The 25,239-nt window shown below is 40.9% G+C and overlaps 1 protein-coding gene across 1 annotated transcript in view; it reads left to right on the forward strand.

The window, feature by feature from the left end:
• Positions 1 to 4,804: 4,804 nt before the first annotated feature.
• Positions 4,805 to 25,239, forward strand: part of CORO1C (coronin 1C) — a 73,212-nt gene continuing 52,777 nt past the window's right edge. The window contains exon 1 of the mRNA XM_033097990.1: positions 4,805 to 4,932. The gene's annotated coding sequence lies outside the window, so the exon portion shown is untranslated. The remainder of the gene's footprint in view (positions 4,933 to 25,239) is intronic.

The raw sequence follows: 25,239 nt of genomic DNA on the forward strand, positions 1-25,239 counted from the left end.
CAATAAAGAAAAATCAATGAAACAAAGAGCAGTTCTTTGAAAAGATCAGTAAAACTGACAAATCTCTAAGATAGACCAAGAAAAAAAAGACACAAATCACAAACATCAGGAATGAAAGAGGAGTTATTACTACAGACCCTGCAGACATCAAAAGATAAGAAAATTCTACAAACAAATCTACATACATAAATTTGACAAAAAATGAAATGGACCAATTCCTGAGAAAACACAAACTACCACAATTCACCTAATACAGACTAGATCATTCGAATAGCAATGTAACTATTAAGGAAATTGAATTTTCAATTTAACAGCTCACAAATAAGAAATCTCTAGGTCCAAATGGTTTCACTGGAGAAACCTACCAAACATTTAAAGAATTAAATGTAATCTACACAATCTTCCAAAAAATATAAGAGGAGGAAACATGTCCCAACTCATTTTATTAAGCCACGGTTACTTTGATATCAAAACCAGACAAAGACAGTAAAAAAGAGAAACTACAGACCAGCACCCCTCATTAGTTTAGAAACAAAAATGCTTAACAATACATTAAAATAGAATTCAGCAATATATAAAAAGAATTGTGTACCATGACTAAGTGGGGTTTATTCCAATGAATCAAAGGTGGCTCAATATTCAAAAACATTTTCTCTGTGAAAGACTGTTATAAGGATGAAAAAACAAACTACAGACTGGGAGAAAATATTTGCAAACCACATATCTTACTTATAAAGAACTAATATAAAGAATATATTTTTAAGAAACTCTCAAAACTGAACATGACAAAACAAATAGTCCAATTAAAAAATGGGCAAAAGACATAAAGAGACATATGGATGGCAAATAAGCATACAAAAAGATTGTATTTCCTTGAAATACAAATTAAAACCACAGTGAGATGTCACTATATACCTATCAGAATGGCTAAAATAAAAAAATAATGATGCAGAGAAACTGGATCACGACTAGCTTGCTGATGGGTGGCAATGTAAAAATGATACAGTCACTGAACAATAGTTCAGCAGTTCCTTAAAATACTAAACATATAGCTACCATATGACCCGGCGATCGTACTCCTGGGCATTTTTTACAGAGAAGTGAAGACTTACACATATTTTCACACAGAAACCTGTACGTGAACGTTTATAATGTTTCTAGCAGCTTTATTCATAATAAACTGCTCCAAACTGGAATCAACCCAGGTGTCCTTCAACGGGTGATTGGTTAAACAAATTGTGGTATAGGCGTGTCTTAGAATACTACTCAGCAATAATAAGGAGCAGACTAGACTATTCAGATATGCAACAACCTGGAAACATCTCTAGATTTATACTGAATGAGAAAAGCCAGTCCCAACAGGTTGCATACTATATGATTTCATTTCCCATTCTTGAAATGACAAAATTATAGAAATTGACAACAGATGAGTGGTTGCTAAGGATTAAGAAAGGGGTTGGGACAGAAGGGAAGTGGCTCTAACGGGTGTGGCTCTAAAAGGGCAATGTGGGAAGTCCTCATGGTGATAGAAATGTTCTGTATCTTGACTGTATCAATGTCAGTATCCGGGTTGTTATATTGTACTATAGTTTTGCAAGATGTTACCACTGGGTAAAAGGCACATGTGATCACTTTGTACTATTTCTTACACCTGCATGTGAATCTACAACTATCTCAAAATAAAAAGCTTAATTGAAAATAAAAAAGAGACCTCCCTCTGTAGCCAGCCAATCATTTCTAGCTTTTATTTTGCAGAAAGCAGCACTCAAAGCAATGAGAATCAAGATTTATCAATGTAGGGTGAATTTTAATATTCTCTGTGTCTTGTCCCCTTCTGTTACTCAGTTAGGGGTCTTGCCTACTGAGATTACTCTAGGGGCTTTCAGTTTCTCATGTATTTAATATTATTAGTATTTGTTAATGCTTCCATAGGTAATTCACTCAGCTTCCAGGTTGCCCTGGCAACCTAAGATTAATGTCCCCATTTGCTACTAAGAGAAACTAGAAAAATGATTTGCTCAGGAGCCTACGAATGCAGGTCCCACAATTCTTTCTTCTTCATACATGAGTGATTTGGAATCACGCTTATTTTTTCTGATCGTTAAATTCCTCTTCATCTAGTATCTATCTTAGGCGACTTCAGAAATCACCACATTTGAGAGCAGGAAAAGACTCTCAAATAGGGCCAGCTTGGACAGAGCCAAGGTTTCTCTAGGGACCACAAAGGGGTTTCCATGGGTTCAAGAACAACGAGTTGGTGGAGGTTTTCTCCCAGCAAAGGGTTATGCAATTTTCCTGCTGCTTCTGGAGTAGCAGCTCTCTGCTGACCACATTTGGTGGAGGTGTAGTGCAGTAGCGGTGCTTCTGGCTTCAGATACTTCCTTTCTAAGAATTACCTCCCTCAACCCAGGGATATAACTAGGAACTGAAACAGGCAGCTGGAAGGCAAAGAAAGGCCTTGGAAATCTTTCTTTCTCAACGTATTCCGTGGCCGCTCTATGGTCGTGTCATTGCGGGGAATTGGTGCCATGGAAAATTTTACTTCTAATCTCATCATTTAAAGAACCGGGGGAAGGGAATCAACATGTTTTAAACTTTAAACACCTACTTTGTGCTGGGCACCGTGCTGGATGCTTTGCCATGTGTTAATTCACTGAATCTAAACTCTCGATTCTTCAAAACCACTCCCTGAAGTAAGCATTTGCATGAACCCCACTATATACTAGAGGGGAGTAGGGCTCAGAGTAGGGCTAGTTGTGCCTAAGGTCACACAACTAGTAAGTAGTAGAGCCTGAATTTAGAGCCACGTCTCTTAGAATCCAAAGTCTATGTTTTTTTGTGTTTTTTTTCTATGCTGTCATCCTGCCGTAAAGGCAATTTAATGTAATGACTAACTGGCTAAGAGTGCAGACTCTGCAAGTAGAGGAATTTGGGTTCTATCATTAGCTCCCCCTGGTTCAAACTGTGTGACCTTTGGCAAGTAGTTTAATTTCTCATTTTGTTCACCTTTATAGGTAGGGATTAAGAATTATTTAGGGGGCCATAATATTGTGGAGGGGATTTCAGGAGATTTTGCATTTAAAGAACTCAGATAGCACCTGGCATATATAAGCAATGGAAAATGTTAGCCATAATTCCATCTCAGAGCACTTTCTCAACCTTCCTTTCCCCCACACCACTTACCTGCTATCAATGCCCTTGTTTCACTAAAGATAGGAATCAATAACAGCGCATCATATTTGTGCATCAGCAAATGCCCGGCATCGGACTAGATGCTTTACTAGCTTCGTCTCATTTTAAATGAAGTGAGTGGCAAAGTCTGGCTCTGGAAAGGGTGTGCCGTCCCTCCTGTAAGCAGTGGCTGCTTGAGGGCAAAATGAAATGCATCTCTCCATATTGTGGCCCAGCACTACCAGCAACAGGTACATTTGTTGAAGGCACCCTGCTACGTGCATTACTAACTGTCAGCTCATGGAATCCTTCAGGAAGGGGATGCTACTACGGTATCCCTATTCTACTAATAAAACACTGAGACTTAGAGAAGATATATTGCTGTGAACAGCTGTTTTGAAGATATATTGTTCCTGAACAGCTGTTTTGGTTCAGGTGGACACTGATTTACATAACACACAGTTCTGAGGCTGATGCTTACAATGAAAAATTTCCCCCTGTGAATGGCAAAGATGCTTGCTTTTACCCCTTAGTAGGTCTGCTTTGTTAATTCAGTTTCTCAGGCCCAGTTTTCCCAAATCGTGGTATTTCAGAGCTTGGTATTTCAGAAAGGGACTCTGGCTATTATTAACAGGCCAACTTCACGCTAAAGACCAGGAAATTCAGGCATACAGAGGTTAAGGGAACTGCCCCCGCGACACAGTCTGACAACAGCAGAGATGGGACTCGATTCCGGTGCTCTGACTTTCAGGCCTGGTCCATCCAGTTATTAAGCAAACGGGTGAGGGACTTTGGCCAGGAAAAGAAAGGGAGGGACAGTGTATCCTTCATTTCCTCACCTGCGAAATGGGGTCAAGACGGGCCCTTCTGCTTGTGGTGGGGATTACGTGGGTGTAGCCCAGCCCAGTACTAGGAATCTGACAATGGAAAGTGGGGGAAGGGCCAGAGCATCAGGAGTCCCCAGAAGTGGTAGTGGGAGGGTTTGATGGGAGCAGAGGCGGAGCTTCGGGAGCCAGAGGCGGGGATCCGAGAATTCGGGGCGGGGCTTGGAATTTCAGGCGTTTATATGGAAGTGGGCGGGGCTTGCGATGCGGCGAATGGGGTTGCTGGTCCGTGGGCGTGGCTTCTAGAAGTTGTGGCGGGGTTTTGTGGTGTTGATTGGCCAGTTCTGAAGCAATGGGCAGGGAACCGGGCTTAGGGAGCCAGGAGTCTGACTGAGGGCTCAGATAGGTAATGGGCGGGGCTCAGAGGAGCTGATTGTTCCGGTTTTAAGGGGTTTTGGGGTAACCTTTGAGGAGCCGGGGATGAGGCTCTGCAGAGTCAAGCAGGTCAGTGGGCGGAGCTCAAAGAATACCGCTCAGCTTCTGAGGGGCAGTGTGCGTGGATTGAAGGCATTTGTGGGCGTGGCACTCGGGCCACTTCGATGACTAGTGGGCGGTACGTGCGTCTCAGCACTGCCTTCCTCCGCGGCCCACCTGCATTCCTCTGCGCCACCAGACGGGGGAAGCGTGGAACCTAGGGTGGGAAGCGGGCTTCCCCTGCCGGAAGTGGGCGTGACGCGCCGCAGCCCGGAGATACTGGTTGGGCGCAGCGCGGCGCGGGGGCGGGGCCTGCGTGCGGCAGCGGGGGCGGGGGCGGCTGCCCGCGCCCCTCCCCCGCGCAGCCCTCAGTGCCAGGCGGGAGGCGACAGCGGTTGGAGGCTTCGCCGGGCTTTGCAGCGGGGACTTCGGCGGCGGCGGCGCCTCAGGCACCTCGGCCCTGGTGAGCAGCGCGCGCCCGGCGGGGTGTCTCAGGAGCGCGCCGGGCGGGCGGACCTGTCCTCTCAGCATGTGCGGGCGCTGGCTGACAGGAGCCGGCGGGGCGTGGGGCAGGGCCGGGTGGAGGGGAGTGGGCTGGGGTGGGCGCGCGGGGCGCGGGTCTTTGGGCCGGGGACCCACCCTGGCCAATGTGCAGGGGGTTGGGGCCGGGGCTGCTGCGAAGGCTCGGGGCCTGGTGGGGAGTTAGAGTTGGGGACAGAACGGCTTGGCCCGGAGAGAGTGAACCCAGGTCCCTGTGGGGAGGAGGCTGTCTAGGGGAGGCTTTTAGGTGTCCGAATCCTCCTGGCCGGGTGAGGAGCCGCGGGCCGAGTGGGGACAGGGCTATCCTGGGGGGGGGTTTTGGGGTCAGGGACCCCTTTGGTTGGGTGGGGTCTTGGGTGGGCAGGGCTGCTCGAGGCTAGGGCGCAGAGCCTCGGGGCGCTGGGGCTGGGGGCGGGGTTTGAGCGGTCCTAGGGAGCGAGTGGGTGGGGGTAGGTAGAAGCCGGGTTCACGTGGGGCCGGGGCGAGCTGGGTCCTGTTGGGGGGTTGGGGGTGGTGGTGAGGGTGGCTCTCTCGCCCAGGGGTTGCCTGGCTTTGGGTGCGAGGCCAGCTCTGGGCCCTGCAAATCTGGGTTGGGGTCGGTGGGGAAGGGCGGGGCACGGCCAGAGCTTGAGTACTGTGGATGGGGGTGGTTTGGGAAGTGGATGAGCCCAGCGGTGGGAGCCGAGGGCTGGGACTGGCGGGGGGTTGGGAGAGGAAGAATGAAGCAGGAATGCTGCAGGGTCGGGGGCCTGGAGCGTCGGAGTGAACTGGGTGATTCAGAGACGTGCTCCCCTCCTAGCGGAGCAGCTGGCGAGGGACGCAGTGAAAAGGAGCGAGGTGCAGGTGGGGCGCCGCTGCGCCTAAATGACTGAGGATGAGGTCAGATGTGGAGGGTGGAAATGCAGGAACCGAGCTCAGCTCTCCCGCCCGTCCCCACAAGCGCACACACACCAGCTCTCCGTCTCTCCAACGATTTGAATGTGTTGGGGGAAGTGGCAGGCTGCGGGAGAGCGGAGAAGAAAGGGGCTTCCTCTTGGAGAGAGGCGCTGGCCCTGCCATCCTTTTTTGGGAGTGTTCAAAGGGTTTTGATCGCTGGAAAAGGAAACGCAGGCTTTACTGCATAGTGGTTTAGAATCACATCCTATATTTGGCCTTAATGTAGGCTGCCCTTGTTTTGTGGTATCTGAAGCCCTTGCTCTACATGTTGCAAACGTGGGATTCGGTGTGAGAAGCAAATTGCAAGTTGTTCGTCTCCCCCAGGATAGTAAGATACAAAAGGTTTTCTTACCTATAAGACATTTTAAAAGAATTGAGTAGAGTGCGTGTTTTTAAACTAGTCCTGTGTGGGAACTGTGTTTACTTTTGGAAATAGTTATCACAAAATATTAGGCCCTCTTGCCGTAGCCTTCCTGCCTGGGGGTTGCATTCTAAAACTATACTTGTCGGGCTCTTAGTCACACTATATAATAATGCATTTCATTGTCCTTATCTGGCAGAACTCTCTCCTGACACCAGGGCCTGCTAGAATAGACAGAAACATGATTAAGTATAAGTAGTTGCTTTGTACCGTCTGTTCAGTTGTGAAGGCAAATAGTTATCTGTTTATATTACTTTCTGCATTCCCTGTAAAACTGAAGAAATGGGAAAAATCTACTTTGGACTTGATTCTGTATATTTCAGAAAACTAATTTAAGGAAACTAAATTTTTTGGCTTGGAGGTACATCTCAGAGTCCCAATGTTTGGATATGAAGCCTAATAGTAATTTGGGTCTGAGAGGTTACATAAATAAATCGGAGGAAAAAAGTCAAAACTGGAAATTGTGTTGCATGTTAGGTCTTGAAGTACAATGTTTTTTGTTGTTTGTTTTTTATGGTAGGCAATAGTCATGTGTACTGAGGATTGAACAAAGATTGGTGTAAAGGTCGGGTACATACTTTTTGACAAATCCTGAACGTGCCTGGTATTTGTTTTTGATTATTTGTGGGAGGTACATTAAAGCCTGATGAATTTTAATAAGACACATACCAATCAGATGCCACTGCACACAGTGTTGAATTTTTCATGATCATTTGTTACTTTGCCGGCACATTGTGCTAATCAGCATTTATGTCTATTTATATATAGTTTAGGATTAGATTTAGGGTTGAGAAATAGCCCTTTGTAGACACTGTTGGATTTTTTTCTTAAGTTTTATGCTTAATGCATCTGTCACTTTTGGGATCCACTCCAACCATGAGGGGGAGAGTCACTGTAAAGTCTATGAAATGGACTGTTTAAAAGGATAAATTATCCATTCTTAGTTATGTGACCGGGAATGTGGCAATTCAATTCTTTATGAAGACAAATTATTTCTTAGTACTTTGATTTGTCACAAACTGATAGTCTACAAACATTATTTACTGGGCTGTTTTACCTTTGACTTGGGCTGTTTTACCTTTGACTTCTTTTTCAGAGGTGGAACAGTAATAAATGTGGGTGCCACTTTCATATTCAGGGTCAAATCCATGTCTGTTTTCCATTTGATGAGTTTCCTGTGTTATTCTGAGTTATGAACTCTTTTCTGACTCTTGCCTGTCTTTTTAAACTTAAGATGCCTTTTCTGTATTAAAACATGGAAATCCTCATGAATATTTCAGTATGACCTAGTACCTAGAATGTTAAGTAATAGAATCTCTCTGGGTTTTCATTGCCCTAGTTCAGATCCTTTAAAGTGAGTGAACAAGATTCTAGACTCCTTTTTGAGACCTTATTTTGTATTTCAGTAGTGCATAATGTGTTTTGTCTTATAATGGCTTTATTGAGATATAATTCGCATACCATACAGTTCATCCATTTAAAGTATACAATTCAGTGGTTTTAGTATATTCGCAGAATTGTGCAGTCATCACCACGATTTTAGAATATTTCCATCAGCCCAGAAAAAAACCTCAGGCCCATTAGCACCCCTCCCCCCCAATTCTCCTCCCTACCTTGCCCTAGGCAACCACTCATCTACTTTTTGTCTCTGCATTTGCTTATTTTGGACATTTCATATAAACGGAATCATACAATATGGAGTCTTTTGTGTCTGTCTTTCAATAAGTATAATGTCTTCAAGGTTTATCTGTGTTATAGCATGTATCAGTACTTCCTTTTTTTGTGATTGAATAATATTCCCTTGTATGGATATACCATGTTTTTTTGTTTGTTTGTTTTTTATCCATTCATCAGTTGAGTGGTGTTTTGGGTGTTTTCCCTTTTTGGCCATTATAAATAATGCTGCTGTGAACATTCGTGTGCGTTTCTGTGTGGGCATATGTTTTCATTTCTCTTGGGAATTGCTGGGACATGTTGATAACACTGTGTTTAACTGTTAGAGGTACTGCCAGACTGTTTTCCAAAGCAGCTACACCATTTTATAAGCTCACCAGCAGTGTGTAAATGTTTCAATTTTTTCACATCCTCACCAACACTTACTATTCTCTGACTTTTTGATTTTGGTCATCCTAGCGGGTGTGAAGTGGTATTTCATTGTGATTTAGATTGGCGTTTCCCTAATGGCAAATGATGTCCAGCATCTTACGTGATTAGTGGACAGTTATATTTTCTTTAGAGATATGCCTATTCAGATGCTTTACCCATTTTAAAATTGTGTTATCTTTTTATTGTTAAGTTATGAGTTTCTTATGTATTCTAGATACAAGTGCCTTATCAGGTATATAATTTGCAAAAATTTTCTCCTATTCTTTGAGTTGTCTTTTCACTTCCTTTTTTTTTTTTAATTGAGGTGTAATTGACATACATTTCTTTTCACTTTCTCGATGGTGTCCTTGATGGTGAAGCACAAGTTTTTAATTCGGGTGATGTCCAATTTATGCCTAATGGAGTCGGGATTGAGAATAATGGAGTTAGAAATTATTTAGACCTTAAATCATATTCTCATCAATATTTTGGTTGTATAAATTGAAAGCCAAAGGTGAAAGGGTCAGGGAAAGATTTGAATTAGTCCTAGATCAGAAAGAGTTCATCAGCGAACAGTGTCATTCTGCTGTTTAAATTCCCTGGTGGTCTCCCACCTCGTTGCCTAGGGTTAACGTTCAGACTTCTGAATGTGGTGGTAGATCGAGGTGTCTCTGATTTCGGCCCTATCTCACGCTTCACCCCCACTGCCGCTCCGTGAAACATCCTCTCCTTCAGATCTTCTTGTGATGCACTTAGGACGCCACCCTTTTCCACTTACCAAATCCCACTTGTCCTTTGGGATCCTCTGTGAAACCTTCCTCGTTATTGTAGGCAGACATTGGCTCTGCCCTCATGCGTTGTACGTTCATCACTACTGTCCGCTACAAGGAGCTGGACCTTGAGCTTACAGTCTGAAAGGCACCTTCCCTTATAGGGGGAATGTGAGAGAAAAATTCACAGGGAAGGGGCAGACCAGATTCTCTATTCTCTTGCTCACAGCTTGGTCTCCAGTGCCTACTGGATATTTGCTGAATGAGTGATTATTATTGAAGTTAAATGGAAAGATCCTGAGATCATTGGCTTTCTCTGATTGTTATTCACACCTTTGTTGCCTGTGATAGAGTAACATGAAGTACAGGAGTGATTCCCTTCTGCCTTTCTCGCATCTAAGTCCAGCTCTTAGCAAAAAATTGCTCAGATTGTAAAACTGAGTGTTTGAAACATTTTCCTGAGAGTAGAATATTCGTGTCCAGGTTCTTTCCCCCTAATGAACAGTAATGACTGGCTCACAGCTTTCTCAGCAGGGCAGATGGCAAGGGAGCGCATTTACTTGGGTACGATTTAGCCACACCAAATGCAATAGGCCAGTCCTGATGGTTTGGAGAGGTCAGTACTGAAACTATCCCTATGCAGGCAGGTCTCGTACAGGGTGTAAACTGGGGGTAAGGGTGCATTGCACACTTTCTTCCTTTCATTCTTCTGTTCATGCTCTCTTGCTTCTCTCTTAGAGCATCTGACCCAAGTAGTAGTCTTTAGTTCTATTTTGTATTCTTATGTTCACTTTTACTACTTTCATTTAAAATGCTTGGTGTCTCCCAGAGAATTAGGAAACACTAACGGGCCGTTTGGGTTACATGTTCTGCACTGAGTTCACTGAAGTGGTTGAATTGTGGCAAGGTAGTCAAGAAGAGAAGAAAAATACCTTATGTAGTTTCTTGCTTTAAGGGACTTTTGTATTTAGAGAAACTGAGGCAATGAAGGGTGCATGTCTTTAGACCAGGGCTGTCCAAACTTTTTTCAGCGGTTTTCACCAAGGGCCATATGCGGTAAAATACACCAACAGCCGGGCCGCTCACTCGAGGTGAAGTACGTGTTGCCTCACCTGGTTTACTTAAGTAAACTAAATATATTTTTGGAATTTGCTGCGGGCCAATTAACAATGGATCACGGGCCGCAGTTGGCCCGCGGGCCGCAGTTTGGACACCCCTGCTCTAGAGCCAGACTGAGCTGGGTTTCACTGTTGGCTCCGTTTCTTAGTAACTGACTTTGCCAGTTCACCTCCCCTCCCTGAACCTCAGTTTCCTCTTCTGTGGTATGAGACGTTAATGACTACCTTGTTGGGTTATCGTCGAGGTTAAATGAGAAAAAGTATGTAAAGTGCCCAATAGTGAGTAGCACTGAATAAATTTGTGTTCCTGTGCTCTTCACTCTTTAATGTCTGTTCATGAATGGAATTGCGGAGAATCAAATAGAGTGAGTTTAATACAGTTTATTTTTGGTGATGAGCTATTAATGTATGGATTCCCACTCCCACCTCAGCGTTTTAGACTTTGAATCAAGTTGAATCACTAAAGAGGAAAGAAAATGTCTAATTTTAGCACAGGAAGGTGGTAAAAATGAATTAGAAATGTCTGTTCAGACAGGTTTCTCTTATTCAGGCTTTATGTTTATGTTTAGTCTGTCTGTCTGTCTATTTTAAGGAAAAAGGTTTAGTTCCTGGCAAATGATTCATCTTTTTACAGTTTGAAAGGAGATTGCACTGCAGTGCGTGAGCCGCTCCTCTGGTACAATGTGAGCGGCAGGCAGCATCGCAATAAAGTGTCGCACTCTGGGGGGGAAGAGCCACAGCAGTTTCCTGGGATGGTAAATTAGGCCTGTCATTTGAATCTTACATTAATAACGAAAGCAGTTCCTCCTGTTTGCCACAATAAAGAGAAATTAAATCAAATTAATGTACAGGTCAGAGTGAGAGAGAGAAACTGGAATATAAATAGGAGTAGGAGGCTTATATTTTGTATGACTGAAGGCAGTCATTTCACAATACTACACATTTATTTTTTTTCTCCTTTGGTCATGCAATTATCTACACTTCATTTTAAAAAAATTATGAATGATGGATCCTATTTAGCACCAGTATCTAAACCACCTTTTAAAGATATGTATCATTTTAGGGGGATTTGGGAGATGATCTCTCAGGTGCAGAGGTCCTCGTTCTTGACTGCATGTGGAGATCACCTGTAGACCTTTATAAATACAGCTTCTCAGGCTCAGGCTCCCTGGTGACTCTGCATCACAGACCAAATGGGAAGTCCTCGCTGGTCTATTCCTCATCTTACAGATGTGGGGCCAGTGCTCACAGGAGCTTCAGAGACTTGCCCACGATCAGGAACTTCACTTGTTCCTTCCCTCCTCCCCCAGCTCTCCTGTTGAGTAGTGTGAATTTATGTCAACAGTTGGTAGTGTGCATTTGTAGTATAGTGTGGAATTTTAGAATTTGATTTACAACGTGACCCTGATGTTGGCTTTCCCTTTTTAGTTCTTGACCCAGTGCAGCCGTTCTCTCTTAACCTTCTACCACGGTCTTTTGCCAGATCTACAAACTGAGCCTTGCAGCTTATCTCTTCAGTTCATCATCACAATTGGTAGGCAGTTCCAATGTTTATTTGTGTTTTTCTCACATTTTCAGATCGCACATGTGTTATTAAGCTTGGTCCAGATTTTCAGCAAGGTTTTTTAGATGCATTTTTGGAAACTTGGAAATATAGGAAACCTTCGGTAGACTTGATTTCCTAGTTTTAATGTAAAGTTCCTTGATAGTATTTTATTGATCCCTTTTTATTTCCTCCATCTTATAATCTGACCATTAGTAAGCAGTGGTTGTTAAGGACTTACCTCTAAATGTTTCAAAGACCAATAATTAATATCTCAGAGGTGCCCTTGCATTCTGTCTTACCAAAATAATTGGCACCATTAGGTCATCTGCATATGCAAACGCTAAGTTTGACAGAAACAACACAAGTCCAGTACTGAACTACATAGATTGTAACAGGCATAATGAAAACCGTTTCGGATGAGCAGAAGTTGCTCATTGTTTCACAGGGCCGTTATTCTGTGCCTGGGAATCTGGGCACATGGCAGTTTGGTGTAAGAGCCTTTTGGCCCCATTGTGGAATCCGATGTGTGTCCACATGTTCTGACAACTGCCGTGGGGTTTTCATCCTGGATGAACAAAGCTGTAGGTTTTCAGTTTCGTGAAAGGCCATAAACACACTTGGGAAAGGAAGTGTGTTGGGAGAATGAAATCTCTTTGGGGGGGGTGTATTTTCCACTCTTGACATTGTAGGGGTTCTTGACAAAATTCATAAGCACCTCCTCTTTAGGACAAATGTTTAATCACCATTATTTACTTACTTGACATGAAAGATACTTAAATTCCTTTTCATAATGGTCAAGCATTCTTTTCTAGTTAAAGATTCTAATTCCTTTCATTCTTAGGAACTTAAAGAATTGAGGCTGATTTATTAATATAAAAACTCAAATGCTGCCTGAGTGGTGACTGAGAAACACATATAAACTTGAGCTATCATCTCCCTTAAGCAGAAGAATTTATTAGGAGACTAGTCACTTTACAAGCTAACTGGTGAATTAATTTTGCGGTTAGTAGTGTCTTTAGCTTAATATTGTCACTCTCATTTTTTTTGGCAAGCAAGAGAGAGGCTGGAGCCAACAAGTGCTCTTTAGGGGTGATATTTAATAAGATGCGTGTTGTCTGTTTTAGAACTGGAGTAACCATCCCTTAGGGTCTCTCTCTTATGTGGTCCACTGGAGCTTTACAGTGCGACTATAGGAAAAGATAAGTTGAAAGTTTTGTGGGGTTTTTTGTTTTGTTTTTTTACCCCTAAGACTTCCAGTTTGATCTTATGCAGGGTATCTTGCATGCATTGGGCTGAGTTACACTGTCAAGTGGAGCAGATGATGCCTCTTACCTGCACGGGATCGTCGTGGGCCCTGTGGTTGTCTAAGAAGGAATGGCTGAGAGCCCAGATGCACTTCCTGTTGGGGGCAGAGTGTGCATTCACCCCAGCCCAGGACTGGGTCGTGTTCCAAAGTCTAACGCAGTTATTTGGAACTCAGATGGCCTTTTTTGGTATAGATTCAATATTACAAGTGGCGGGGAAGTTAGCAGCCTAGACTGAAGAAATCTGCTTAATTCACAGCACAGCTTTGGAAACTGTGAATGGTGATAATGGGACTGGATCTTGGGACCCGGGAGTCATGTGAAACAGAAGGAAGGGACTACCGTGTTTCCCCGAAAAGAAACCCTAACCGGACAAGAAGCCCTCGCATGGTCTTTCAGGAGGACATCCCCTGAACAGAAGCCCGAATGCGTCTTTCGGAGTAAAACTTAATATAGGACCCGGTCTTATTTTCGGGGAAACACGGTATGTGTCACCCCCGAGTGCCTGCCCACAAGCTGTGTGGTACGCAGTGACCTCATGCCACAGCAGCCCTCCAAGTGCTTCATCTTGCTTCTCTCTTAATTTGAAACTTCTACTTCCCAGATTAATTTGATCTTTAAATAGTATTAAAAGTAGCAAAGCAAGTGGTTCAAATGTATTTCCACTAATGTGTTCCTGGATGACCACAGTTATTACTAAACTATCACTGTTATTCACTGTTAGGACAGCTGTGGGCCTTATTTATATTATTTTACTCATGTCCCTTGACCCTGTAGAGGTACAATATTGATAGTTGTAAAAAGGGAGGCTCATTGATGGACAGATTGTCTCTCTGAAATGTTGGCGTTCAGTCAAGGTGACAGTGTTTCCAGGGGAAAGCTGTGCGGAGGCCTGTGGGGTCTGGCAAAGCCCACGTAAAGCCCTGGAATCAGGAGGAAGCCCTGCCTGTTTTGAAAGAGTCTTCCTGTTACCTCAAAAACCGTAAATCTGCTCCACTTCCCCCACCCAATACTCATCATCCCTTTTTTTCTCTTTCTGTTTGGGAACCAAGGCTTGAAAGGGTCTTAGGTTTTAGCCGAGTGGCTGGGTTTCTATGATCTTTGAGAAGTGGATCGGGGCAGGGCAATGTTGTAATTTGGGGCCGCTTGTGCTGGCCAGAGCCAGGTGCTGATCTCCATCTGTATTTCTCTTCCCTTATGAACTCGTACCAAAAAGCCCCTTCTTTCCACAAACAATGGGAAATAATCGAGCTCTCCTTTTTGTCATTGCCTCTTTGAAGGGTTTGGACTACCCAGTTTCCAAGAACTCTTCTCATTCCAACAATTTATGAAGCTAAGTGGAACAAGGGTTAGGTTGGGACCTGGTTTTTCGGGTGCAATTTAAAAAAGTCTTCGCTTTGTGTTCATGGCAGGCTTCATGTTGAGATTTCCTTATAAAATGTGCAATCGTTTTAAAAGTACATTACAAGCTTCCCCTAGCCCTCAAGTGCAGAATTCTTGGTGCTGAATTCTGTGTAGGGACTGAGCTCTGTGGGAGCTAAGAGGACACGGGGGTTGGAGAGTCAGTATTTATGGGAAACGGAGGGTGAGGCCTGTCTGTGGGTGTGTGGAATAGCCCTGGGCTGACTGGGAACAGGTGTGATGGGGGAGAGTCGTGTCAGCCAGGTAGGGTGGCCCAGATTGTGGAAAGGCATTATAACAAAACATTAGGCTAACACGTCAATATAGTTCCAATACGCAGTTATAAAAGTAGATGCAAATGTAATTTGTGGGTGTCACCAGTGTTAATGATTTCATTGCTAATACTAATGAAATTTTGGGTTATATCAGTAGAAATTCAAAGGTAAATATAAGTATAGAATTAGTATTTTCCAGTTTGTGAAAGTGAACTCTAGTGCTACCATATTGCATGTTTCTTGAAAGGAAGAGACTCTTACATTTTTTGTGCCTCCATGTCCCAGCACACTGCCTGACACATAGTAAGTGCTCAGTAAATATTAGTTGAATAATTGAATTTCAGTTTTACATGATGCACTTATGATAGAGATTGTCAGTCTTCCCATTTTCCTAGAAGATAAGAGTATAAATAAAGAGGACGTTTTTTGTGGTGTAGGATGGCTGATTTTAAGCATTTCTTGTTAAATTATCTTATGTAAGCTAACTTCAAAATTTTCGTTATAAATGTTAGCAAAGTGTGGATATATGTATATTGAAGTGTTTCATTTACAAAGCAAAGTTTGGAGTTCTGGTTATTTATAGCATGGATTCTGATTGAAAAACAGGGTGACATTACATTTTGGTATTTTATTGCAAATTTACTTAACTGACTCCTTGAATCAATTGAAAATATTGGTAGCATGGAGTTCTTAGGGCCGCTTTGACTTTAGAAAGAATCAGTGAAGCCGCATCCTAGTGGAAGCATGCTTTCATCTTGATAGTTTTTGTCAAAGTAGATATGGGAAGAACCATAATTTTTATCAAGATGCAGATTTAAAGTTAAGGTAGCCATTGAACAGCTGAGTTTTCCTATACTGTCTTTCTCGAGTTTCTCATTCTTTAATGTATCCACTGACTGGAAAGTGACGTTGTGCCTCTTGGTGGTTTGTCCTGATGTGGCTTCAGGCCCAGCCCCGAAGAATCACGGGGCAGGTCTGGGGCATTTGAGTGGCTCCGGGAGCTCCGAGGATGCAATGTGTTTGGGTTCATTTTGAGTTGAGAATTTGACAACTGAATAAGGGCAAATTGTGCACCATTTCAACTGCTGAATGATCTCGTCATTTAGGAGTTCATGTGTGCAGTATTAAAATTTCAGGAATGATAGGCTTTGGTTTATATCATATCGGTGATTGGTGTTGCGATGAGTGGTCACAAAAAAACGAATTGTTTTTGTAATTGCACGTGGGGTGTGTGTGTTTGTGTGTGTGTGTGTGTGGCGCTTTTATTTCTGGTAGTTTTTAAAGATTATAAAAAGTATTTGGTTGTAACTACATTTTCTCCAGTGAGTTACATTCTTACAGTTTCTTGCACTCTATTACAGATACTGACAGTCTGTGTTTTCCCCCCCTTTAGAAGAGAGAGGTGTACTGATAAGGAAATAATTTGTAATTTTACCAAAACGGATCAGACAAAATGATTTGTCCTAAGTTGCAGTAAGATTTTAAGAGGTATACTTTCCTGTTTCTATAGTTTGTCTGAAAATTCTGGAAACATAGGGAGATTTTTATTTTAAACAGTTTCGTTTTGAAATGGCATGATTAGTATGTTTACCTTCAAGATCCAGGAACCTTTCTTGGCAAACAACCTTAATTTTAAAGCCATAGATCCAGTTATTAATCTGAAAAGGCACAATGAGTAATTTAAATATTTTCCTATGTTTTTACTCTTTTCAGACGCCCTACTTGAATAGAGAAGGCTCTTGGGCGCTAATATACAAAGAGGTGGTTCTTTGCCTTGGTTATTGATTCCCTCCCCATGGAGTTCATCATCGCAACATGTGTCCCAGCCCCACGTTAATGTTTGGGTGAAGGTCTGGTTGTGGTGTGTCTCCTGCAGTAGACGAAGGTCCCTGAGAGCAAGGGCCAGGTCGGTTTGCTCCCCACTGCATCTTCAGTGTCTAACATGGTGGCCCGACGTATGGTCAGAGCTCAATAAATAATTGAATGTTGAATAAATGAATGACGAATAACTGGGATTAAAGACCCATTCAGCATTCACAGATGAGTGTATGTGCTGTGTACATAACCCTGTGGGTGCTAGTAACTAATTTGGTTCTTAGTTAATTGTGGACTACATCCCACTGAAAGAAGCATTTCCTACGGACTTGTAGCCTTTTGATTATAATAGGACCATAGAAATAATTTATATTTTAGTTCTCCCATTTTATAAAAGAGACCAAAAACCATGGGACAAAAATGATTCAGTGGGTAGGTGACTGTGTTAGGATAAGCTCGTGTCTGACATCCAAGCCAGACTTTTTCCTACTGTACCTTAGCGTTCCCTTGAAACATTGTCAAGAGTATATGTTTAGTAAATCACTGCTTGCCCATGGTATGGGGTATTAAAAAGGGAAGACGGAAATTCATCAGTTGAAGGTGTTTACTTTGTTTTTTGACATTGCTGGTTTTGCCTGTGACTAGCTCATGAGTGTCTTTATAAAAATGCCTTAAAAAAACAACAGAAAGATCTGGGAGTCCAGTTAATTTCATTTCCTGGTATAAAAATATTGCCAAAGAATTACTAAAATTTTATTCCAAGAGAAACTCCATCTGACTCAGTAATGGAAACAGACTTAGCAAGTTTAGACAGTCATCCACAGTGTGCGTTTTACCAGTTGTTGATAAGAAAAGTAGGTCATCAGTATAGAAAGAGTATTTTGAAACACGTTCATCATTAATTTTAAAGTGAGATAGCTGGGTCAGTCATGTCTGTAAAAGTTCTGCAGTTGGTATGAAAACTCTTGGGATTAATTTGACTCTTTGAAGGGAGAGGCAGAGCCGAGTTGAGCTTCTGAATCTAGTCTCCTGTGGTGCCCTCCGGAGAAGACTGCAGCCGCAGACGGTTTTATCCAGTTGCACAGTGTTCTCTGGGCAGGTGGTGCCTGCCTCTCTCCATGACAGAGATTTCTTCAGTCCTTTTCAAAGCTCCAAGGATGGGTGGAGGTGGTTGTGCTGCTGAAGAGGCTGGTGATAAGCAGAAAATTGGGCGACATGAGGGATTGCGAACACATCATCCTTGCGCATTATCTCGGGGAAAATCTGTTCTTATTTTGACAGTGTAATAATAATATGTCTTTCTGTCATTGAAGAGTAAGAGCTGACCCCTGAAACCTTATAGTCTCATTTTAGTAACTGCAAAATTTCTGTAATGGCGTCCTTATTTATTTTATTTTAAGCGCATTACAGGACCCATTCGGGCATCTTTTAGTTGATAAAAGGGCCTCTCCTTAATACAAGTGTGGAAGAGTTAATTTGAGGATTTTTACTTTTTGTATTTAGGATCTTTAAATACTGATCTTTGAACAGCTATTTTGCTGTTCATATGCTTATTTCATTTTGTTAAAAATTTCAGCTTTATTGAAGTATAATTGACACATAAAACTGTAAGATATTTAAAGTTTACATCATGGTGATTTGATTTCTGTATGTATATAGCCCATTTCATTTCTTGTCAGACTTAATTTTTAGCAGTCATTTTCATAGCTTCACATTTTACTCTTCATCATCAGTGCTGTGTTGTTATCAGGTGGTCCCCAACTTCTCTTTGTAACAGGCTCCTACAATGAGTGCAAAATTGTAAAAGTAGGAGTTCTCAGAAAGCTTTAAAAAGTATAAACCTCTTCGTTATACCTCACCTTTTAGAAATTGTCTTTGACGATTGAGCACATAGTCCTCTGGCAAAACCCAAGGGTTTTCAATCAGAAGTCAAGGTTTGCTTCCTTTGGCCTAATACTCTGTTGTTTGTCTCAGTATATTTGAATGCTTACAGTCAGTTTCTGAATTTTGATTTTTCTGTGTTTAGTCATGTTTATAAAGTGTGAGCAAAATGCAATTTCATATTTAAAAGTTGCGCAAACAGGCCAAGTGGAACCCACATGAAAGAGCTCTGAGTGGCACTCTTGGCTGATGTGGGAAAGCCAAATTGTATGTTTGATGGGGCATTTAGCATTGAAAAACGGAAAGTTCAGGGGGTAGAAAGTTGAACTTCACTGGACTTTGTGGTTCAAGGTCATTGTGTCTCTCTCTGGAGTCCCTTGTCTTTGGGCGAGTCACATAATGTCTCTGGGCTGCAAATGAAGGGGCTGGAATTGATGCGCGTTGGAACCCTTTCCAATCCAGGCTTCTGTGAGGACTGAGCCTGGATGCTGTTTGGTAGACCTTACTTGCATTTCCTTGTCTTTTCGTTCTTAGAAACATTTTAAAACAAAATGATATCGGGTTATTGAATTGCAACAAAGGGCCTTTGTGATTGGCGTGCCTCGCGCTTGGCATCTTACCTGTTACCTGGATGAGGAATGGGATGGTACTGTGTGGAGGGCCATGAGGAGTGTGAGTTTTCCCCATTTATTCGTTTTGTTTGTTTTCTAAACTTGTCTTCCCCCCACTCCCTTTATTCTTACCATTCTTATGATGGTACATTGAACCAACATCAAGGCTGTTCCATACTTGCAGTCAGTTGTCTTAAATGGTCAGCAGTTTTACTAGAAAAAGCATTTTCCAACACCTCAATGTCATCAATGGAACGTAAATCTATTTCAGCCACACCAGTGGAGTACGAGGTCCGTTGTATATCTGACTGTCTGCTGTGCTTTACAGCAAATGTTGGGTGTTTTTTCCTTCCTTTTAAGAACAACTTCTATTAAAGCAGGTGAATTAGGCATTTTCTTGGAATATCTCATATATCAATCTGTTAAGGAATTGGATGCGGTGAAAATGATTTGTTAGGCGAATTCTTTGAGTGTCACAGGTAGGTTTTGTTTAAGAAAATTCAAAAAAGCTCAGCATCTCATATCCAAAAATGATGAAAGTTGAATTTTTATACTTAATCAGAGCACCTCCCATGTTTACTTTGGGTGTCTGCGTTTTTGTAAATGTGTATCCTATGTTGGCTTACAGATTACATTTCCAACTTGTCAAAAGGAATTTTTAAATGTTGGCATTGCCATTTTCATAGCTAATTTTAGGACATTTGTTTCCTCATTTGTGATTCTACTTGCCATTTCCTATTAAATGATGCCGATCTCTTAAAAAGTGCCTGCCCTAAAAGCAGCAACTTAGAGGGACCGTGTTCTTTCCCCCTGGGACGTTCGGGCGTCTTCTGTCGTCCTGGCGAGGGAACCTCCTCAGCCTGGTGAGCACTGGAGTAATAGATGCTGTGGAAAGGTCTCAGCAAATGAGCTGAGCGGGATTTTGCTACTAGTAGGGGTTTTCCTGTATGTGTTCCTAGCAGGATGTGTTTCCTTTCATACGAACCATAGAAGTACATCTGCTGGAATCTTTAAACAGATAACTTCTCAATAAACAGGAAAATGTCAATTGTGATCAGTTTTTTATGAGATTGATGGAAGTAGAATAGAGAAAATGTAGTAACATTTACTCAGGTGTTTTGAGTGTATTTTATTTGGTGCCATTACAATATAAACACCCTATCTCTTCTACGTTTTTTTCTCCTAACACCCAACATATTTCTCTTGTTGGGCCTATGAAATAAATTTTCTCTGTATCACTTGACTTGGCAGTAGGCAGTGCCATAAAAGCATGCCTTTGTACTCTCCTAGAGGTTGAAGATTATAAATTGAATGTATTTTATTCTGAGAATGATTTTTAGCAAACTTTCCTCTGACACGTATGAAGTAAATCCTTAAACCATAGAGGTAGACCTTATTTTCACAGCTCGTTCTTGGTTAAGATGTTTACCCAACATGTAAAGAAAATTTTAATAGTATTTTGTTTCCTTAGATGAGCTATTAAGTATTGTGACTATGGGTAGTCAGCTTCAGATTTTCTTCATTTGAAGCGAAAAACAGGAGTATATTATCTACTGATGAGAAATTTATGTGGGATTATAAATTGGAGCAGCCACTATGGAAAATAGTATGGAAGTTCCTCAAAAAATTAAAAATAGAACTAACATATGATCCAGCAATTCCACTTCTGCGTATTTATTCAAAGGAAATAAAATCACTGTCTTGAAAAGATATCAGCACCCTCATGTTCATTGCAGCATTATTTACAATAGCCAAGATATGGAAACAACCTAAGTGCCCATCGATAGATAAATGGGTAAAGAAAATACGTTTTTATACATATACATGTACATGTACATCTACGTATAGACATATATGATGGAACATTATTCAGCCATAAAAAAGAAGGAAATCCTACCATTTGTGACAACGTGGATGGATCTTGAGGACATTATGCTAAGTGAAATATGTCGGAGAAAGACAAAAACTGTATGATCTCACTTATACATTGAATCTAAGAGGAAAAAAAAACCCAAACTCATAGAATAGATTTGTGGTTGCCAGAGGCAGGGAGTGGGGGGTGGGTGAAATGGGTGATGGTGGTCAAAAGGCATAGATAAGATCTGTAAGTCCTGGGGAGGGAAGGTACAGCATAGTGAGTATAAAAAAGATAACATTCTTACAAAAGAAAGAAATTTATTATGATAGTTGCTGGACAGTCAAGACCTAGCCCTTAATCTTCTTTCCTTGGCCTTCTGTATCACCTGGAAAACTGGGCTGGGGACATGACTGTCCATGTTTCTAAAATAGAGGTTTCAGCCAAATCCCAGAGAGTGCATTTCATAATTGAGCCTATGTTCTCAACCTGTCCTCACATTGTCTTTCAAAGACATACCAGTTTTTATCATGATGAAAACCATTCTACAATAGTACCTGTCTTATTGGAAATATGGGTAGAATGATAAATTGCATATCATAAGGCCTTAGGAAAGGTTTATAATTCCCACATTTTGTGGAAATTAAAAACCATGTTTCATTTACTCCCACCTAAAGTCCATTTATTTTGACATTTGTAAACATTCCTTTGATTTGCTTAATTGCTGTTTTTGGATTTTGTACTTGAAAGCCCTGATGAGCAGGCAATTGCTCCAAGGTCGAACCCTGACAAGACATTTAAAATTGTACCTAGCATTTCCTCGGGCTTTGTGCCTATTGTATTAGTTCAGAATTTTTTCATGTGCTATTTTTAACATAGAGAATTAAATTTCTTTATAAAATGCTTTAGTTTTGGGGACACTTCAGTTGTGTTAATTTCAGACAAGATATTTAATAAAAGAACTCCTAAGTTTGATTATATGACATCGTAATTTGGAAATTTATATCTAAACATTTTAAAAATTTGTGAAACACTAATACCGTTTGATAATGCAGGCAGTTCTCTTGAGAAGAGGGGGGTTTTTCTGTTTGAGATAGTTCCCATTTTTTTCTTTGTTTGAGGGGAAATTAAAATGTAGTAAATACCATGCTGAGGTGAGAGAACAAAAAATGTTAGAAAGGGTCCTTGATAACAGATGCTAGTTCGCCTATGTGAAACTTATATTCTTGGCCCGTAATAATTGGGGAATTGACTTGGGTTTTTTCCCCTTGGGTAGAGAAACCTATTAATGGGCTCTTAAATAATAATTGCTAACATTTATTGGACAGCGCTTACTGTGTTTCAGACTATGCTAGGCACTTGGCAGATTGAGAAAAAACAGCTTTATTGAGATATAATTTACATACTATACAATTCACCCATTTAAAGTATACAGTTCAGCATTTTTTAGTATGTTTACAAATATGTACAGCTATCACCACAGTCAATTTCAGAATATTTTCATCACGTCAAAAAAAAACCCCCTTTATTCTTTAGCTATAAACTCCTGTCCCCCTACACTCCTCCAGCCCCACAACCCCAGCAATCACTAATTTACTTTCTGTGTCTATAGATTTGCCTATTCTGGACTTTCATATGAATGGAATCATAATATGTAAACTTTGTGATTGGCTTCTTTCCCTTCGTGTAATATTTTCAAGGTTCATCCAAGTTGTAGCATGTTGACTTCAGTCCTTTTTGCAGCCAAATAATATTCCATTGTATGGATATGTCACATTTTGTTTTTCTGTTCATCCAGCGGATATTCAACATACAAGTTTCCTTTGGCTATTGTGAGTGTGCTGCTATGAATATTCATGTACGAGTATTTGTTTGAATACCTGTTTTCAGTTCTTTTGGGTATATTCCTAGGAGTGGAATTGCTGGGTCATACGGTAATGTTGTTTAATCATTTCAGGAGACTACTTGCCAACGCAGTGGTACTAGTTTACATTCCTGCTAGCAGCGTATGAGGGTTCTGATTTCTCTGCCGTTTTATTCATCCTGGTGCGTGTGAAGTAGTTGTCGCGTTGTGGTTTTGATTTACATTTTTCTAGTGACTAATGATGTGCACTATCTTTTTGTGTGTTTATTGGACATTGAAAAGTTCGATTTTTTTGGTCCATTTTAAAATTGGATTGTCTTTATTATTGAGCTGGAGGAATTCTTTGTAGATACAGGTACCTTATCAGATATATGATTTGCAAAAGTTTTCTCCCGTTCTGTGGGTTGTCTTTTCACCTTCTTGATGATTTCCTTTGAAGCATAAACGTTTTGAATTTTGATGAAGTCCAGTTTATTATTTATTTCATTGCTTGTGCATTTGGTGTCTTATCTAAGACTCCTTTGTCAGATCCAAGGTCGTGAAGATTTACTCCTATGTTTTCTTCTAGGGGTTTTATAGTTTTAGCTCTTAATAGTTATGTCTTTGCATTTTGAGTTAATTATTTTATATAGTGTGAGGTCAGGGAAAAACTTTTGCATGTGACTATCCAGTGGTCCCAGCACCATTTGTTGAAAAGACTATGCTTTCTCCATGAATGGTTTGGGTACCCTTGTCAAAAATCACTTGACTGAAGATGTATGAATTTATTTCTGGATTTTCAGTTCTATTTCATTGATCTATATGCCTATCATTGTTCTAATACCTCACTGTCTTGATTTCCATTGCTTTGTAGTAAGTTTTGTAATCAGGAAGTATGAATCTTCGTAATTTGTTCTTCTTTTTCAAGGTTGTTTAGGCTACTTTTGGGTCCCTTGCAATTCCATATGAGTTTTAGAATCAGTTTGTCAATTTTCACGAAGAAGTCAGCTGGGATTCTGATAGGGATTGCATTGAATCTGTAGCTCAGTTTCGGGAGTATTGCCATCTAATGTTAAGTCTTCTGATCCATGAACACGAGATGTCTTTACATTTAATTGAGTCTTCTTTAATTTCTTGCAGCAGTGTTTTGTAGTTTTTCATACAGGCATACCTCAGAGATGTTGTGGGTTCAGTTCCAAACACCCATGTTAAAGCTAGTATTGCAATAAAGCGAGTCATAATCTTTTGCTGGTGGAAGGGCCTTGCCTTCAATTTGTAAGAAACACAACTGTGAAACGTTATAAAGCGAAGCACAATAAAATGAGGTATGCCTGTATACAGCAGGTCTTTCACCTTCTTGGTTAGGCTTATTCCTAAGTACTTTATTATTATTTTTGATACTATTGTGAGTGGAATTGTCTTTTTGATTTCATTTTCAGATTATTTGTGATAAGTGTACAGAAATACAATTAATTCTTGTATCTTGATCTGTTATCCTGCAACCTTACTGAACATGTATATTAATTCTAATAGGTTTTTAGTGGATTCCTTAGGATTTTCTCTATGTAAGATCATGTCATTTGCATTAAAAGTTATTATAGTTTTACTTCTTTCTTTCCAATCTGAATGCCTTTATTTATTTATTTATTTATTTATTTATTGTCTAATTTCCCTGGCTAGAATCTGTAGTACATTGCTGAAGAGAAGTGACAAAAGTGGACATTTTATCTCATTCCTAATCTTAGGGAGAAAGCGTCTTTCACCACTGGATCTTGTACTAGCATTTTTTTTTTTTTAATCAGTTTGAGGAAGTTTCCTTCTTTTTTTTAAAATGCTGATTCTTTTTTTATTATTAGTTTCAGGTGTACAAAACAACATAATGGTTAGACATTTACACCCCTCCCAAAGTAATAACCCCAACAAATCTGCTAACCCTTTGACATCGTACATAGCTATTACAGTACCATTGACTTATTCCCTATGCTGTACTTTACATTCTGTGACTCTCTCTCTATATATGTGTTTATATATATATATATATACACACGTATATTTTTAAATATATTTTTAAATCATAGTTGACATTCAATATTATTTTATATTAGTTTCAGGTGTACAGCACACTGGTTAGACATTTATATACTTTATGAAATGATTTCCCCCCGGTAAGCCTAGTACCCATCTGACAACATACATAATTTTTACAGTATTATTGATTATATTCCTTGTACTGTATTTCACATCCCTGTGACTATTTTGTGACTCCCAATTTGTACTTCCTAATCCCTTCACTTTTCTTACCCATCCCCCCAAACCGCCTCCCATCTAGCAACCATCAGTTTGTTCCCTGTGTCTATGAGTCTGTTTCT

This window comes from Rhinolophus ferrumequinum, chromosome 25 (genome assembly GCF_004115265.2).
Source record: "Rhinolophus ferrumequinum isolate MPI-CBG mRhiFer1 chromosome 25, mRhiFer1_v1.p, whole genome shotgun sequence".
Taxonomy (NCBI): Eukaryota; Metazoa; Chordata; class Mammalia; order Chiroptera; family Rhinolophidae; genus Rhinolophus; species Rhinolophus ferrumequinum.